This window comes from Lagenorhynchus albirostris, chromosome X (genome assembly GCF_949774975.1).
Source record: "Lagenorhynchus albirostris chromosome X, mLagAlb1.1, whole genome shotgun sequence".
NCBI lineage: Eukaryota > Metazoa > Chordata > Mammalia > Artiodactyla > Delphinidae > Lagenorhynchus > Lagenorhynchus albirostris.
Window position 1 is genome coordinate 123,037,449 of NC_083116.1, and position 17,885 is coordinate 123,055,333.

The window sequence follows — 17,885 nt, forward strand, 5'->3', positions numbered from 1 at the left end:
GTTGTCCGTATATATGGGTTTTCTGTGAAAAGCCCAGGTTTTTAAAAAAAATGTTGTCCTGTTGTCCCTTCTAAACCATAAAACTTTCCAGAAATTTCTATTTTTCTCTTTTTTGCATCAAAACCACATACTTTGAAATGCCTCCCATACTAAAAAATGGCATAAAATTTCTTTGTTAAAATATATGTCCCCATCACCAACAAGGACCGTATAGCACAGGGAACTATACTCAGTATCCTGTAATAACCTATAATGGAAAAGAATCTAGAAAAGAATATATATATGTATATATATACATATATATGTATAACTGAATCACTTTGCTGTACACCTGAAACTAACACAACACTGTCAATCAAGTATATTTCAATTAAAAATATATATATATACATATATCAATTGTTCAGAAAATAGGTGCCTGTCCATTTCCCACTTTTAAGGCCAAGTTTTCACAGGATCCTTGGGCCCCATCCCTCTTTTTGGTCACTCAAGCGCATCACTTTATTAATCGTTACCCATCTTTCTTGCATCTTTAATTCCCCCTCTCTATTCAATCATTGCTATCCGCATTCAAACATCCTATAATATTTCCAGTATCAAAAATAAAGCTTTCGGGACTTCCCTGGTGGCACAGTGGTTACGAATCCACCTGCCAATGCAGGGGACACAGGTTCGATCCCTGGTCCGGGAAGATCCCACATGCCGCAGAGTAACTAAGCCTGTGCACCACAACTACTAAGCATGTGCTCTAGAGCCCACGAGCCACAACTATTGAGCCCACACGCCGCAACTACTGAAGCCTGTGTGCCTAGAGCCTGTGCTCCGCAACGAGAGAAGCCACCGCAATCAGAAGCCCGTACACTGCAACGAAGAGTAGCCCCTGCTCGCTGCAACTAGAGAAAGCCCACGCGCAGCAACAGAGACCCAACGTAGCCAAAACTAAATTTAAAAAAATAAATAAATAAAGCTTTCCTGTGGTCTCACATCACTTCCAGCTCCTGCCTAAATTCTTTATTTGCTCTTGCAGCTGAATTCCTAGAAAGGTTTGCCTATACTTAGGGTATCTACTTCCTGTCTGTCCATTCTCTCTGGACCCACTGTGGTCAGGTCTTTGTCTCCATCATTCTATGTGAACTGCTCATTCAAGGACACCAATGACCACTCTGAGGCCAATTCCCATAATCAACGCTCCCCTCCTGTCTTTGTCATCTTATCCACAGACTTGACATGTGGATCCCTCCCTGCTCTTCCAAATGCTTTCTTCATGGACTTTGGTGACACCACTCTTGGTTTTCTTCTCAGAACCAGATTCATATCCCATATCTCACGCTCAATCCATGAGAAAATCCTACTGGCGCTTTCTTAGAGATATATCCATAATATAGCAACTTCCCACGAGCTTGGCCACAGCAACTGGGATCTAAGCTACCCTTATATCTAGCCTGGATTCCTATTCTCTCTGCTTCTACTCTTGCCACCTACAGCCTAATTTCCATTTGGCAGCCAGAGTGATACTTCTAGACTGTCAGATCATGATGCCTCCTGAAGCTTCCCATCACACTCAGGGTGGAAGTCCAAGTTCTAGCCATGGCTCTTCGGATTGGCCCAATCTACCTCTCTGATCTCGCTGCCAGTACTCCTCCATTTGTTCGCTGGGCTCTATCTACAGGCGTCTCTTTGTATCTCACTGAACGTGCCAAACATCCTCCTGGCTCAGGGCTGTCACTCCTAGCTGAGACAGTGACAGTGCTCACTTCCTCATTTTCTTCGGGTTCTACTCAAATGTCACCTGATTGGAGTGGCTTCTCCGCTTCCCTATATAAATAGCAGCAACCCAGCGTTCTCCATCTCACATGTCATCTTATTTTTCTCAAAGTACTGGCCACTGCCGGAAACACTGTATATTCATTTGTTTTGCTTCTTTCTTTGGTGTCTGTGTATCTCTTCTCAATGTAAACACCTCAGGGGCAGGGGCTTTTTTATAGAGTGCCTGGGATTGAGTCTGCCACACAATAGATATTCAATAAATATTTCATTAGATACTTAATGAATATTTATAGAGTACCACATTTTAATAGCATTCCATCAATTAATCAACTAATCAATGAGTTCAGCGATTAATGATTGCAGACTTACTGTGTCTTAAGAATTTCGCTAAAAGCCAAGAGCTCATAGTTAAAGGGAAAGTTAGAAAAATAAGCAATCTAGTTCCATAGTTTAACTAAAATGCATTATGGCATACATAATGTGCTCATTACACTTTGACAGTCAGAAGTGGGGGGAGGTTGAGGGTCAGCAGGTCTCGACACAGATCAGTCTTCATCAGCACTGCTGTGTTCTCCAAGTGATGGTTTCCTTCCTCCCTTTATATTTTTCTGAAGAGTAAATATTTTTTTAAAACCTGAGCTTGTTATTATAAATGAAAAAAAAATCAATCTCTTTCTCTCTTGCTCTCTCTCTCTCTTGCTCTCTCTGTCCTGTTTCTGTCATCACAGTTCCTTCTCCGACTCTGACCCTCATGCCTCCCTCTTGTAAGGACCCTTGTGAATACACTGGGCCTATCCAGATAATTCAAGATAATCTTCCCATCTCAAGATCCTTAATCACTCTGCAGAGTCCTTTTGGCATCTGAGGTAACATATTCAGGATTAGGACATGGACATCTTTGGGGGAAGGGAACTGTACTGCCTAAAATAGTCATTCACTATGAAAACAATAGGAAAAGATGTACTATTTTGACTCATCAGATCAGTAACATAGGCATGCCAAAACTACAGCAGAACTTGAGAATATAGAAATTATTAACTAAAGCATGATTCACTTGTGCTTCACTTTGAGTGACTGAGGCCAGAAGGGGTGAACACTGGCAGCCCTGACTGGCCACAGGCATTTCCGGGACCTGGTCAGTGTCTGCAAGCCAGTGGAGCACGGGAGGCAAGGATGTGGGGTCGTCTTCTCATCTTATGTGAAAGACGTTCACTGTGCAAGAAACTTGTCATGCCGTTAAGTGCTTCTTCAAAATCTTGGGGCTGCTGTTATGATTGTGTTTTATATTGTTTTGCTCTGTTTTTAAGGTTTCAGGAGTTATAAATTATACGAACTAGAGTTTGAGTTTTACGGTAGTGCTTCCCCCCAAACAATGCTTCCTTTATACTGTTTCTGTAAAAAACAAAATCCAGAATTTAAAAAATTATAATAAAATATTATTTTAGGACCTTAGGTGGTCTATAATCTATAATACATGAATCCCATATCTTTACTATTCTTCAAGCATTCCAAATATTCAAAAACCTAAATGTTCCAAAATTAATTTTTCTTTCCCTGTGAACAAGCCCAAAGTAGTTATATTTGTTAAAGGTCAAACAGAACTCAAGTTGTTTAAAGGGCAAAAAGCAGAAAAGAAATGCTAAATATCTCATCAAATATATTTGCTTAATTGATCCTTTCAATTGTTTCTGTGAACACCATGCTCACAAAAAAGACACATTCCTGGGAAGTTAAATTTCAAGGGTTCATCTCCAATCATGGACGATTATAGAAAACACAGTCTTAGAATTTGATTTGTTGCCTAGGTAACACCTCTTCAAATCTGGTATCGTGCCTCATCATTTTGCTCCTACACATGGATAAATATCCTGAAACTGTATAGTGTAAATTTCAGGGACAGAAGATGACTTGAGCAGACACCCTAAAAGAAGGATCTGGGGTGGATGCTATTCTTTGGAAGGAGGTTTAATTTTTTTAAGTTAATATAAATAGCAGGAAAAAGAAACAAAATTGGAAACTTGCTGAAACTTAATTCATTGCAGGATACTGTTTTTCTAGCAGGTTAATCTTGGACCCCAACCAAATGATTTAAGTTGCTGAAGCACATGAAATATCTCCTAGTTTAACCCAATGGTTGTGACATAATATAGCGCCCAGAGGAGGGATATAGTTAGATTTATGTGTTTGAACAATTGTGGCTGATTTATGAACCTTAACAATGGGTTTAAGACTAGAAATACAGCATAGATGAGATTTATGTAGACTGAAAAAAATGCATAATCTCTCACATAGTCCCAGGGTACAAATTTGGAGTACTAAACACAAACATTAAAATTACTTTGATACAAAGACAGCCATCCCTCAAGGTATAGGAACAAAGGGCAAACCCTAAGTCGTGTCTATATCCTCAGCTTCTGTTGTAATATTAGAATTCAGGAAATATTTTGTTTAAAATAATCATCAAAAGTAGCCTTGAACCTCAAAGCCAAAAGCAGAAATGAGAGCAGCCACCGTAGGTAGACTGCTGCAGTTATATGTATACAAAGCGAGAAGGGATACTCACGTTCAGATGCTGCCACAAGGGTTGGTATGGAAGTGGAGAGGGAGGAAGGAGCGATATCAGGATCAGGCAGCCAGGGCCTGATCCGTCTAGACAGCCGGCCTGCCAGCCTGCTCCTTTTGAATGGAACTGTCCAAGGTCCTGAAACAGGCGTTTGACCAAGCCTCGATTCCCCTGATTACAATATGAAATTGTTACCAGTCAGTCACTGGCGTTGTCTGAAGACACACTCTCCTTTTTTTGTCTTCTGCCACCATGAGTCACTGTGCGTTTCCAGCTACCTGCTTCTCACAGTAGCTCAGTACCTGAGCCTGGCCAGAGACAGCTCTGTTTGAAAGGGATAAACCAGAATACCTGGAGTTCACACAGAAATCTGTTTAAAGGTTTAATGATTTATTTCCTTCTAATATTCACTAGCTTCTTATAAGACACAACACCCACTCAATTTGCCAATTGAAAATGATTTAAAATTCCATAGTATTTGCAAATAGAAATCGTGATGGCCTTTTACAAACTACAGAAGCCTAATTACTCTATTTTCATGTTAAGTGCCTAATCTTCATTTAGTAAATGGAGATTATTAATTATGCACACTGACATTTAAAAACCATATGAATTCTGTGTACTTATTACTAACTTGGAGGGTTCAAATCGTATAACTTCCTCCACAAATTAGCTCATTTTTGTTAAAGCAGACAGAAAAATCTTAGTAATCTTTATTAAAAACAGTTACACTAATCCACTGAAATGAACATTTTTTCAATTTTTTAAGGGCTCTACTAATTACCATATCAAGCCCTAGAATACATTTTCTCCCAGAATATACTGTCTGGAATTCCTAAGATCTATTTTCACTTTTTTTTTTTTAAAAGCAGTGGAGAAATCACCTAATAAAGTAGATGATGGATTTCTTACTCGTGCATAGACTAGCCTCATCGTTCCTGACTTTTCATTCTTCTGCACCTCACTTTGACGATCAACAATTCCAAACTTCCTCATTCAAATATTTTCATTGATAGACTTAAAACATGCTGTGATTCAACTCCAGGAAAAGATACCTGACCAGTAATTCACACATCAGACACATTTCTTGGCCAGGTGTTTGTCAGGCTTGAAATGGGCCCAGGGAGGCATATTATGGGAATATACTGATTTATCTAGACCCCTAAAAAATTCCATCACAATTCAAATCTGTGCCAGAGACATGGTACTGAAAGGTACCAGATTATGCCACCTCAAAATATGCCTCTTTGACATATAGATTATTTTGAGCTAAAGGCCATTGGGAACCAGCCAAAGCTCTAAAAACAGGGCATAAATTTTCCTTTTGTAAAAGAAATGTCCATTTATAAAAGAAATATCTATTTGTAGAGATGTTTCCCTCTCCCTCACCAGTCGTTAAGGACTCTTAACAACACCCATCTAGAGAGAAGGCTCCAAATTAAATCTGCACAAAACTTCTTAAACAACCCTTGTTTACCGTACTTTTCCTGGTCATCCTTCCTTAACTTGCCTCTTCCATATAGAAGCCCCAAACCTCTCTTTGTTTGTATTTAAACACAAGTTCGAACCACTCTTTTGGGTTACTCACAGCTGAATAAGTTTATTAATATGTGCCTTGTGGTGTACACAAAGCACATATTAATAAACTTCTGTTTGATTTTGTCTTGTTAATCTGTCTTTGGCCAGTCTCATTTACAGGGCCCCAACTGGAGAACCTAACTAAGGTAGGCAGAGGAAGAGATCCTTGCTTACAGAACTGTCTCAAATTTTCTCCTGTTGCCACAGAACTCAGTTAGAACCCTAACTCTGCTACAAACTTGTTCTGGAATGTTGAACAAATGCAATTCTCTCAAATTTAAATTTAATCATCTGCACGTCAGTGTGAATATCTACTTTATAGGGTTGTTTAGAGGACTAAATGAGATTGTATACATAAAGCATCTAGAACAAACAATGTCTGAAATAAGTGGATGGTCAAATAATAATATGGTCTGCCAGATAAGTATAAAATAAGGGGGAAGCTAAGTTAATCATTCATCCTGATTTTGATCAGTCTCTACTTTAATATTTGAGACAATAGCGTGCTGTGCATACTAAAGTAACACTATGATATCAACAGTCATCATCATCAACAATAATGAAAACATATTATATACGTAATAGTCTGGGTGGAATTCAGATGTCTTTATTAAAACAAAAGTAAATCCGTTTAGTTTTTCACTATACATAACACTGATAAATTTGAAAATCTAGATGAACTGAATAATTTTCTATGAAAATACAAATTTAAAAAATTAAGTCCATGAGATACAGATATTGGGAACTGCCTAACAGCGACAAAAGAATTTGAAAAGGTAGTCAAAATCAACCTCCACAGGGGCATAGGGGGGTGGGTTGTTTGTTTTTTTGGTGAGATCTTAGTTCGCTGACCAGGGATCGAACCCAGGCCACTCCCCTTCCCCAGTGGCAATAAAATCGCCAAGTCCTAACCACTGGACCGCCAGGGAATTCTCAGCATAGAGGGTTTTATAGAAAAATTCTGACAAATATGTAAAGATCATGTATTTCTATTATTTAAAGTAGTCCAGAATCGAGGCAAAATGAACATTTCTCTTTTTACTAGGCCAAACATCTCTGAAATTGGGCAGCATGAAATGAGGACTACTACATACAGATCCCTTTCACTTATTACTGCATATACAAATTTATGCAGTAAAATATTACAAATTTCATTCTGTAGATTTGGTTATCCCATAACCCTGAGTATCAGTAAATGTATGAATGAGTTTTAGTACATTACTATGTTAAAGCAGAAAAGCATATTATCATTTCAGTAGATAACAAAAAGCATTTGATAAATGTCAATTTTTTTTAATCTAAATAATATAGGAATGGTGGGAAATTTCCTTAATTTATGTCTACCAGAAAACTATAGTAAACTTCATTCTCAGTGGTAAAATATTGGACACATTCCCAGAAAGTCATGAATAAAGCAATACTCTCAACTTCTTCATCTCGACTAATCAACATTGGACTGGAAGTCCTATCTAATGCAATAAATAAAGAATATAAGAAGTATAAATATTGGGAAATGACAGATAAAGCTGTCAAATATTTTTGGCATAACAAAAATCAGTAACATGGTGAAATAGAAAACCTTACAAAACCAAAATGCTCCTATATACCACCAATAACCAATTGGAAAATATAATTAGGGAAGACAGGTAGGGTTTTGCACAAACAACCTCTGTTACACACATTTATCCATCCACTCACTCCCCTACCTACATGAAGAAAAAGAAGAAACAAATACTAGAAAACAAGGAATAAACTCGACAAGAAATGTGGAAGACGTATATGAACAAAATTATAAAATATCATTGACGTGTTTTTAAAAAGATTGCAAAGGAGAGACCTGGAAGAGAAGACTCAATACTGAAAAGAATAGTTATCTCACCAAAATAATGTATACTAACGATTAAATTTGTTACATACATATTTTGGAATACCATAAAGCTACAAAAAAGTGAAATAGATTTATATGTACTGACAAGACAAATAACCATGATACATTGTCAAGTGAAATAAAGTAAGTTTCCCAGAATGATTCCATTAATGCCAAAAAAACCAAAAATCATTGCGTGCATGTTTGTACATAGACCCAGAGGTTGTATATAAACAGTAATATCACAGGGAGTAGAAGGGGTAGGATGAGGGCGGGGAAGTAGAATTGTATTTTATTCCTATGACTGCACTGTTCGGATTTTTACAACAAGCTTTATTTTTCTAATTAAAAACTTTAATGGGAATTCCCTGGCAGTCCAGGAGTTAGGACTCCACCCTTTCAAGGCTAAGGGCACAGGTTCAATGTCTGGTCGGGGAACTAAGATCCTGCAAGGATATTAAGGACTTAATAGGACTTGTTTACTAGCTTCTAAATGCTTTCAGATTCAAATTGTGTGTTTCTCATCTTTCTGACTATACGAACATTAGTGTCCTCGAATTAGGCCAAAATAGATTTTAATGAAATCTCCCTAATCCATCAGGTCAACAGACCTTGCTTTAAAAAAATGTTATGGGACTTCCCTGGTGGTCCAGTGGTTAAGACTCTGCGTTTCCACTGCAAAGGGCACGGGTTCGATCCCTGGTCGGGGAACTAAGATCCTGCATCCTGCATGTTGTGTGGCACAGCCAAAAAAAAAAAAAAAGAAAAAAAAAAAAATATATATATATATATACACACACATATATATATGTGTGTGTGTGTGGGTGTATATATATATATGTGTGTGTGTGTATATATATATATGTTAGACTAAGCTTTGAGGGGAACAAAAATGTTCCTCAATACAGTGGAACAGACAAGTGCATGAAAATAAGTAAACTATTATTAAGATGGAATTTTTAAAGCAAACATCCATATCACACTTATTGCTACTATAAAAATGTGAAATCTCTATTTTTAAGTTTCAAAAAAAATACCACCCGCTTTTGGCATGTAGTGATCATAAATTAAGCACGATTCAATTTTTTTCTGTTTTTATTTGTTGGCTTCTTTTTGCTTTTCTCCTATTTGCAGGACCTCATTTGCCATTCCAGTTTCCATTACTTCCTAACTGGTGAGCTTCATCCATTTCTTACTTTCCTTATCTCTAAAGTGGGTATAATAATATTCCCCACCATACAGGAAGATTAAGTGAGGCGCACAGCAAATATTATGCACTAAAATATGGGAACTGTTATTATCCCCAGGCAGCAAAGAGTCAGATAAAAATGTGCAGCAGCCAATTTGGATATAAAACGCATTAAATTACATACATAATCTTGACTCATTATATGTAAAGACAAAATACATATCATAACTACAGAGGAGAATCATGACTACAAAATATACTATCTTAAACCAGATTTGAGATGAACAGGGAGAGGGGAGGAGGGAGTCCACACAGCAGTTGAGGAGGGGTGAGGAAGGAAAGCCAGAGGCTTCCCATGGATTTACTCTCATACCAGGCCAATGATCCACTCAGCACCAAACTTTATGTAAAATAATGTTCTTTGCTTAAACTTATAGATAAGGGGAAAACAATTTCATCCTTAAAGATATAGCACAGAGATAGCACAGAAAAATAGAACTTTTCTCATTGCATTGGAATCATATTTAACATAGGTTCGTAGACTACTTTCACTTAGGGCAAAGTTTCTTAGTTCCGGCACTGCTGACCAGCACTATTAACTATTGGGCTGGATAAGCCTTTGTTGTGGTGGGAGGGCTGTCCTGTGTATTACAGGATGTTTAGCAGTGTCCCTGGCCTCTATGCACTAGGGCCAGCAGCACCCCGTTCCCTAGCTATGACAAACAAAAATGTCTCCAGACATTGCTAAATACCTCCTGGTGTTGGGAAGCATGTGCAAAACTGCCCCAGGTTGAAAAATCGGTGACTTATTGAAATGATGAACATTCCCCTTTATCATAAAATATTCTCTAAATGCATCTTTTAATGATTTTAAATATTATGACATACAATAATTAATTCAAGTATTATATATAATTAGACATTTTACTTTCATCACCTTTTATTTGTTTCATGATAAATAAGAAACACTTGTACAAAATTCTTTGTTTGGATAACTGATGATTTCCTTAAAATGAACTCCCAGGTTGAATTATTCAATCAGAGGGCATGAACATTTTAAAAATGCATCTGTGGTCCATTCTCCAGCAATATTGAACCAAAAGACACTCTCATTTGGAGGGAAAATATATGTTTACACCACCAATACTATGATACCCTGTGTATCATACCTTATAAAAATTATTTATTAAACAAGTACATTAAAAATGATATACCACATCACAGTATACCATTTTTATTTATTAGCATTTATTTTCCTATTTACCCTTCAACAGACTTAGTTATTTTATTTGATGACTGAATCTTATATAAAATATTATACTTGTGTTTTGCAACAGTATTTCTTGAAGTAATTTCTACTTGTGAATGACAGATGTCACCCTCTGTGTTCCCTGTATAATCTCATTTTGCTGGCCCTGACCCCATTGCTAGGAAAGATTTGAAATGTGAGAGAAAGACAACATAAAGGATTTATAGAAACACTGTGAGAGGAAGTGGACATTCTTTCCTACCAGCCCCAGAACAAGAATTTCTTACTTATCTACTGATAAGCAGTCTAGTAAATTCAGGCCTCTGGAAACAAACCTTAAGGCAAAGATAACAAGGCAGAGGCAGGAGAACTGACTGTCAACATAACTCAGAAGCTCATATGGAACTGTTCTCCAGCACAATTCTAGTATCTGTGTAATAACAAAGAATAGGAATGGATATTCATAATATTATGTGTGCATTTTCAGAAATATTAAATGAAGTATAGTACGGTCTGTTTGAGAAAGTAGAACTCTTAGGTGACCTCCATGTTCCCACCCTCTTGATGGCAGCCAGAGAGGCCCTGAGCAGAGGACCCAGCAAACCCACGCCTGGACTCCTGACCCATCGTTTTAGCCATGATTTATAGTTACTCAGAATAGAAAACTCATACTGTAGGAGGTGACTAATATTGATTTAGAGTAACTTCCACTAAAATGGTTAGACTATTTGAGCCTGTAAAAAAGTAAACTTCAATTATGATATCTGGAAATTGATTCTCTTTGAATATCTCAGGCCCCAACAGAGGCTTGATGAGAAGAGGGCAGTTTTGTATATTTCACCACCTGTTAAAATATATCATTAATGCATAACCCAGGACAGTATACCCAAATCTAAATTCATGATCTAAATATTTAAATATATTCCATTTACGACAAAGATAAGAAATGACACCAGAGAAATAACTCAAAATAGTAATTCTGATTTTGACTCTCGATGCTGATGAGACTAAATTATGCTCTGTTCAAAAACACCATCATCAGTAATGTAACTAATTGACAAATGAAAGCAGAAGGGACATCTGCCAAAATTTGGGTAATTAAAATAAATGCCTGTCTTCATTATGTACACATTACATTTATCATACAATTACTGTATGGTGTTTGTATTCTTTGCATCAAAGAATTTTATAGTATCAAAATATTTTTTTCTAAAAATAAGCACTAGAGATTAAACTTACACAGTGGCAAAAAAAAAAAAGAGGAAGAAAACAATTTACTCCCAAATAAGTTCTTTACTATTTAAACCATACTTCATAGGAGTCATTTGAATAGACATAAGTGCATAATTGATAAAATATATAAGGATGATCATTACATTATTTGTTATAATAAAACATAGAATCACCCCACATACTCATCAGTATAGGGATTGTTAAATTTTTTTTGTTATATTTGTATCATGGAATGTTATGTAGCCATTAAAAAGAATAAGTTTGTCAGAATGTACTGACATGGATATACCCATAACGTTTTATTGAATGGAAAAAGTTGTAACACAATATATACCGTTTGATGACATTTTGACATATATACACTACAGATACTATGTATAAAACAGACAACTAAGGAGAACCCACTGTATAGCACAGGGAACTCTACTCAGTGCTCTGTGGTGACCTAAATAAGAAGGAAATCCAAAAAAGAGAGGATATATGTATACATATAGCTGTTTCACTTTGCTGTACAGTATAAACTAACACAATATTGTAAAGCAACTATATTCCAATAAAAAATATTTATTTTTTCCTATGGTTTAGAATATATCACTACTGTGATACACGCATATATGTTATAATAAAAACCCCTATATTAAAAGTATATGCTGGGCTTCCCTGGTGGCGCAGTGGTTGAGAGTCCACCTGCCGATGCAGGGGACACAGGTTCGTGCCCTGGTCCGGGAGAATCCCACATGCCGCGGAGCGGCTGGGCCCGTAAGCCATAGCCGCTGAGCCTGCGCATCCGGAGCCTGTGCTCCGCAACGGGAGAGGCCACAACAGTGAGAGGCCCGCGTACCGGGGAAAAAAAAAAAAAAGTATATGCTAAAATACTTTCGTGATAGTGGTGAAAATAAAGAAAATTGGAGGCCACTGGTAAAAAAAAAATATTATGTACATATTTATATTTTGTGCATAGAAAGGTTTAAAATATAAGGTTTGTGAAAATAAAACGAGAAGGATTTTTAAAAACCCAACTGCTAAGAGATTACACCGGGAAGGAGGAATGAGAAGTAGGCACTTCTTTTATTCACTATAACCCCTATGAATCCCAAACCCACAAGGTCCACACAAACAGAATAATTGTTTAAAATGTCTCGTTTCTAATCTGTCTCATTTCTTTTTTTTTTTAAACATCTTTATTGGAGTATAATTGCTTTACAATGGTGTGTTAGTTTCTGCTTTATAACAAAGTGAATCAGCTATACGTATACATATATCCCCATATCACTTCCCTCTTGCGTCTCCCTCCCACCCTCCCTATCCCACCCCTCTAGGTGGCCACAAAGCACGAGCTGATCTCCCTGTGCTATGCGGCTGCTTCCCACTAGCTATCTATTTCACATTTGGTAGTGTATATATGTCCATGCCACTCTGTCACTTCGTCCCAGTTTACCCTTCCCCTTCCCCGTGTCCTCAAGTCCATTCTCTACGTCTGTGTCTTTATTCCTGTCCTGCCCCTAGGTTCATCATAACCATTTGTTATTTTTTTTTAGATTCCATATATATGTGGTAGCATACAGTATTTGTTTTTCTCTTTCTGACTTACTTCACTCTGTATGACAGACCTGTCTAATTTCTAAAATGTCAATTACACATCTTGCAAATCTCAAACCAGATTCAAGTCCGAACCCCCAGAAACAGGAATCATATTCCCCTTCTATCCTCTCTTAGTCCACTACCTTTTTCTGCCCTATGGCCTTTCATGGGCTAAAGGCAACCAGTTGGAGATGGATGTAGCTTGTTTTACGACATCTCTCCCCGCTTCCGTATCTCGAGCCCTCAGGCCTCTTCTCCTACCTATTCTCTGGTTTAATCCAAAAACCCTAAGAAACTCTTTGTCAATTGAGGCAAACTCCTTTCTACTTTGAATAAGCTCGGGCAGAGAGAATGGAAACATCTACACATTAACAAATTATGACTTGTCACATCATACTTTTTTTTTTTTTTTTTTTTGCGGTACACGGGCCTCTCACTATTGGGGCCTCTCCCGTCGCGGAGCACAGGCTCCGGACGCGCAGGCTCAGCGGCCATGGCTCACGGGCCCAGCCGCTCCGCGGCATGTGGGATCTTCCCGGACCGGGGCACAAACCCGTGTCCCCTGCATCGGCAGGCGGACTCTCAACCACTGCGCCACCAGGGAAGCCCACATCATACTTTTATAATTTATTTTTTTATTTTATTTTATTTTATTTTTTTGCTGTACGCGGGCCTCTCAATGTTGTGGCCTCTCCCGTTGCGGAGCACAGGCTCCGGACGCACAGGCTCAGCGGCCATGGCTCACGGGCCCAGCCGCTCCGCGGCATGTGGGATCTTCCCGGACCGGGGCACGAACCCACGTCCCCCGCATCGGCAGGCGGACTCTCAACCACTGCGCCACCAGGGAAGCCCTATAATTTATTTTTTAATAACAAACACGTTTTAGTTCGTCTCTGTTTCCCAAATGTCCCCATCAAGAGAGTTTGGAGAGGCTTACAATTAAGAACTGGCCACAGTTAGGCTGTTCACCTAAACATTTTCTTCTGGCCTTTTTCGTTCGTAATGTGTAGGCCTTGATTGACCTTGTTCCCATATGAAACTGTTTCCCACCTGAATCGTAGCTTCAGTTCAATTCTTAACAGAGTGTTTTACGAGAATCTTGAATCTTGCAATATGTCATAGATTTAGCCAGAGAAAATACGATCCAAGCTTAGAACACCCTTATGTCGACTACCCTCTTAGACTAACCTTTTCATTTCCCTTAAACACTCCTCTCCCTTCCTTGATACCTTAGTCTTGGCCCTAAATACTGCCATATTAGGGAGTTATTGTTAATTTATCATAGGTGACTTTTTGTCATTGTTGGTTGTTCAAAGTAATTGAGAGAATGCCTAAGTGAGAGACCTGGAAAGGACTCCAAAGAGTAGGGGAAATTCTGCCTACATGGTAATTGAGTGGCTGTGGGATGAAGCAGATGAAGAGACTGAGATGGTCAGTGATTGCTTTGGAATGGCTGATACTTGGCCAATGTCACAGAGTGACAGAACTAACAAGACAAGAGAACTGTGTTCCTTGATTTTCAATTCAGGGCTTTCTACTCCCTCCATTTTGTTATGCGAGTCAAGTATATATCCCTTTGCCTACCCAAACAAACACCAAACATTTTAATTGTGGAAATACGTAAAGACATTTTTTTCTGTACTCAAGATGCTCTCTCCTCCCCACTCCCTTCTGATTCTCTGGCTGAGTGAGATCAAAGCTACAACCCCATAAATTTATTTGATGTGTTGCTTAGACCATCAATATAGCAAGCTAGGCAGAAGACAAAAAGGGCATTTAATGACCACAAGAAACACTTTTACAAGCTTCCCTTCTCTATAAATCTGACACAGTGATTTATACAGGACTCATGTGAATTTACCTCCAACTAGCAGAAATAACCTCAGGAATATGGACCCTGGTAAAATCTTGATATCCTGATTTAGCACAACACATCAAAATGGCAAAATGCCATTGGACCTTATGAATGTGTTTATTTAACAAATCTTAACTGGTTCAAAAACTTGAAAATATCCTTAAGGTACACCATAAAATATGTCTAAATGATTAATGAAGAAAATCACTGGCTCCATTTAATGAAAAGAATTGTTTCATATTCTCTATGAAAACTGCCTCCACTGACCAAGTTATCACTTCCCTCTTTTGTGCTTCTGGAGCATTCGGAATATATCTGCACTCACATGGGGAGGTAACCATTTACTTTCCTATATTCCTTTCTGCTAGACTTGCAGGAAAGGGAACATCATCCTAACCATCCTAGTGATTGGTACAACACTGGGCATTTACTGGGTTCATGGATAGATGCAAGGATGGATACATGGATGAATGGCTATATGGTTGTGACATCTATAACATTTAACCACCACCACCACCACCACCATACAAGAGTTTATCCAACAGTTTTCCTTTTAAATTAGCATACACCTTCTATAACAAGGTTTCTTTGTTACCCAGTCTACCCCCCAAAAGTATTACATTTATTATAAAAAATACCTGTGTAACCATCACACATCTCAATAAAGTATTATGAATATGTTTAAAGTTCTATGTGTACATTTCTCCCTACACCCACTAAAGTTTGTATTATTCTAAATTTGTTGTTCATCATTTCCATGCCTACCTTTAGACTTTTTACTACACAGGCATATATCCTGAAATCATAGATAGTACTATTTTGCATGATTTTAAACTTCATTCACACAGATGGTATTATACTATATGTATCTTTGTGTAATGTGCTTTTTGTCTCTCAACATAAAATTTTTCCATGTTGATACATATAGCTCTACCTGGGTCATATTTCCTGCTGTGCAATATTCCACTATAGTAATATACTGTGATTTATTTATCTGTTCTCCTCTTGAAGGATATTTATGTTGTTTCCAACACTTGGCTCTGGCAATGTTAACATGAACATCATGTACAGGTATTATACTCGCGCGCAAGTGTGAATCATTTTTAGGTAGGATTGGAACTACCAGGTCACAGGAAATGAATGTCTTTGACTTTACTAGATATTGCTCTCCAGTGAGTGTACAAATTTATATGCCCACCAGCAATATGTGAAAGTTCTGATCATTCCACACCCTCAACAAGACAATATTATCAACTTTAAATTTTTGCTAATCTCAATGGTATGTACTGGTATCTTATTTTAATTTGTGATCATCTGATTACTAATAAGGACAAACAGGTCTGTTGCTTATTTAGGCTTTCTTTTTGTGAATTGCCTGTTTATACTCTTTGGTCATACTGAATTGGGTTATTTGTGTGTTTTTTCCTATTGATATTAATATATTCTAAATAATTTATGCCAGTTTTATGTATAATAACATCTCCTCCAAGATTGTGGCTTTCCTCTTTTTTACAAAGTAGTATTTTGATGTTTAGAAGCTTTTAACATTTAATGTAGTTAATGAACCTATCTATTCTTTTATGGTTTGTGCTTTTTTTTATCTTATTTAAGAAACTTTCCCTACACTAAAGTCTCAAATTATGCCTCCTGTATTTTCTTTAAAATATAGAAATTTTAAAGTTTTGCTCTTCATATTGTAAAAATTGTTTAATTCTAAATGTTTGTTTGCACTTGACCAATATTACATGACTATATATATAATGTATATATACACATACACACATATTTGTGTGTGTGTAGTTTTTTTCAAAGAACAAAATTTTGTTCATTTTTTCTATTGTATCTATTTTCTCTTTCATTTCTACTCTTTATTAGTTCTTTCTAATTTCTTTGAGTTTATTCTAACATCTTAACTGAAATGCTTAGCTCTTTAATTTTTAGGTTCTTCTTTTTATTAGTATAAGAATTTAAGATTATTAATTTTCTAAGAACCACTTTTGCTACATCCCCCAAGTTCTGAAATACAGTATTGTTTTATCATTCTTTAATTACAAATGTTTTCTAATTCCATTATAATTTCTTCTTTGATCCATGGGTAAATTTAAAGTGTGTTTTTAAATTTCCAAGTGTACAGATACTCATAAATTAATGATTATGTTTGTGCTCCAATAAAAGCTTAGTAATGGACACAGAAATATGAATTTTGTATAATTTCCAAATGTCAATAAATATTATTATTTTCTTCTCAACACTTAAAAATGTAAAAAACATCCTTGGCTGTCAGGCTGTCTGAAAACAGGCAGCAAGCCAACTCCTGATTCAGAACATTTTCTAATACAAAGAAAACAATGTCTGTGTTTGCTATTATAATTAAACCAAACAGCATTAATAATCATTTATTTAAAAAAGATACTTTTGTTCCCACAGAAACTTTCCCAGGAGACAAACTGGCCAAGAGAAGCCTCTTACTGTACCACTTAGGGCAAAGTCAGACAGCTCATAGCACATGAGATCACAGGCCCCTATTTATTGATTGAATAAGATGGTTGGGTCTGCACTCATCTGGGAAAGCAGAACTTTAGAACAAGGACTTAGATAACTGAGACCTGAAATGCTTAAGTGACTTGATCAGTTTCTGACGCTATGAGTGTGGCATAAAAAACCCTACTCATCTTTCAAAATCCAGCTCAACGTGGTCACCTCCTCACAGACCCCTCCCCTTAAGTGTCCAACGTTAATGCTTCTGTCATCTGAACTCACTCTGCCCTTTGCACATACTCCCTGTAGCAATTCTCAGTGCACAGCTTTTCTCTCTCGTTTGAGTGTTCCTTATTCACCCTCCTAACTCTCATAACGACACCAATGAAGCCAACACCTGGAAATGGCTCATTTAAAGATTATTAAATGAATGGATGTGGTCTCCATAGAGCAAAGCTCATGTATTTCCAGTAGACAGGACCAAGTGACAGAGCAAGAATGAGCTAGTCACTTCTCAGACAACAC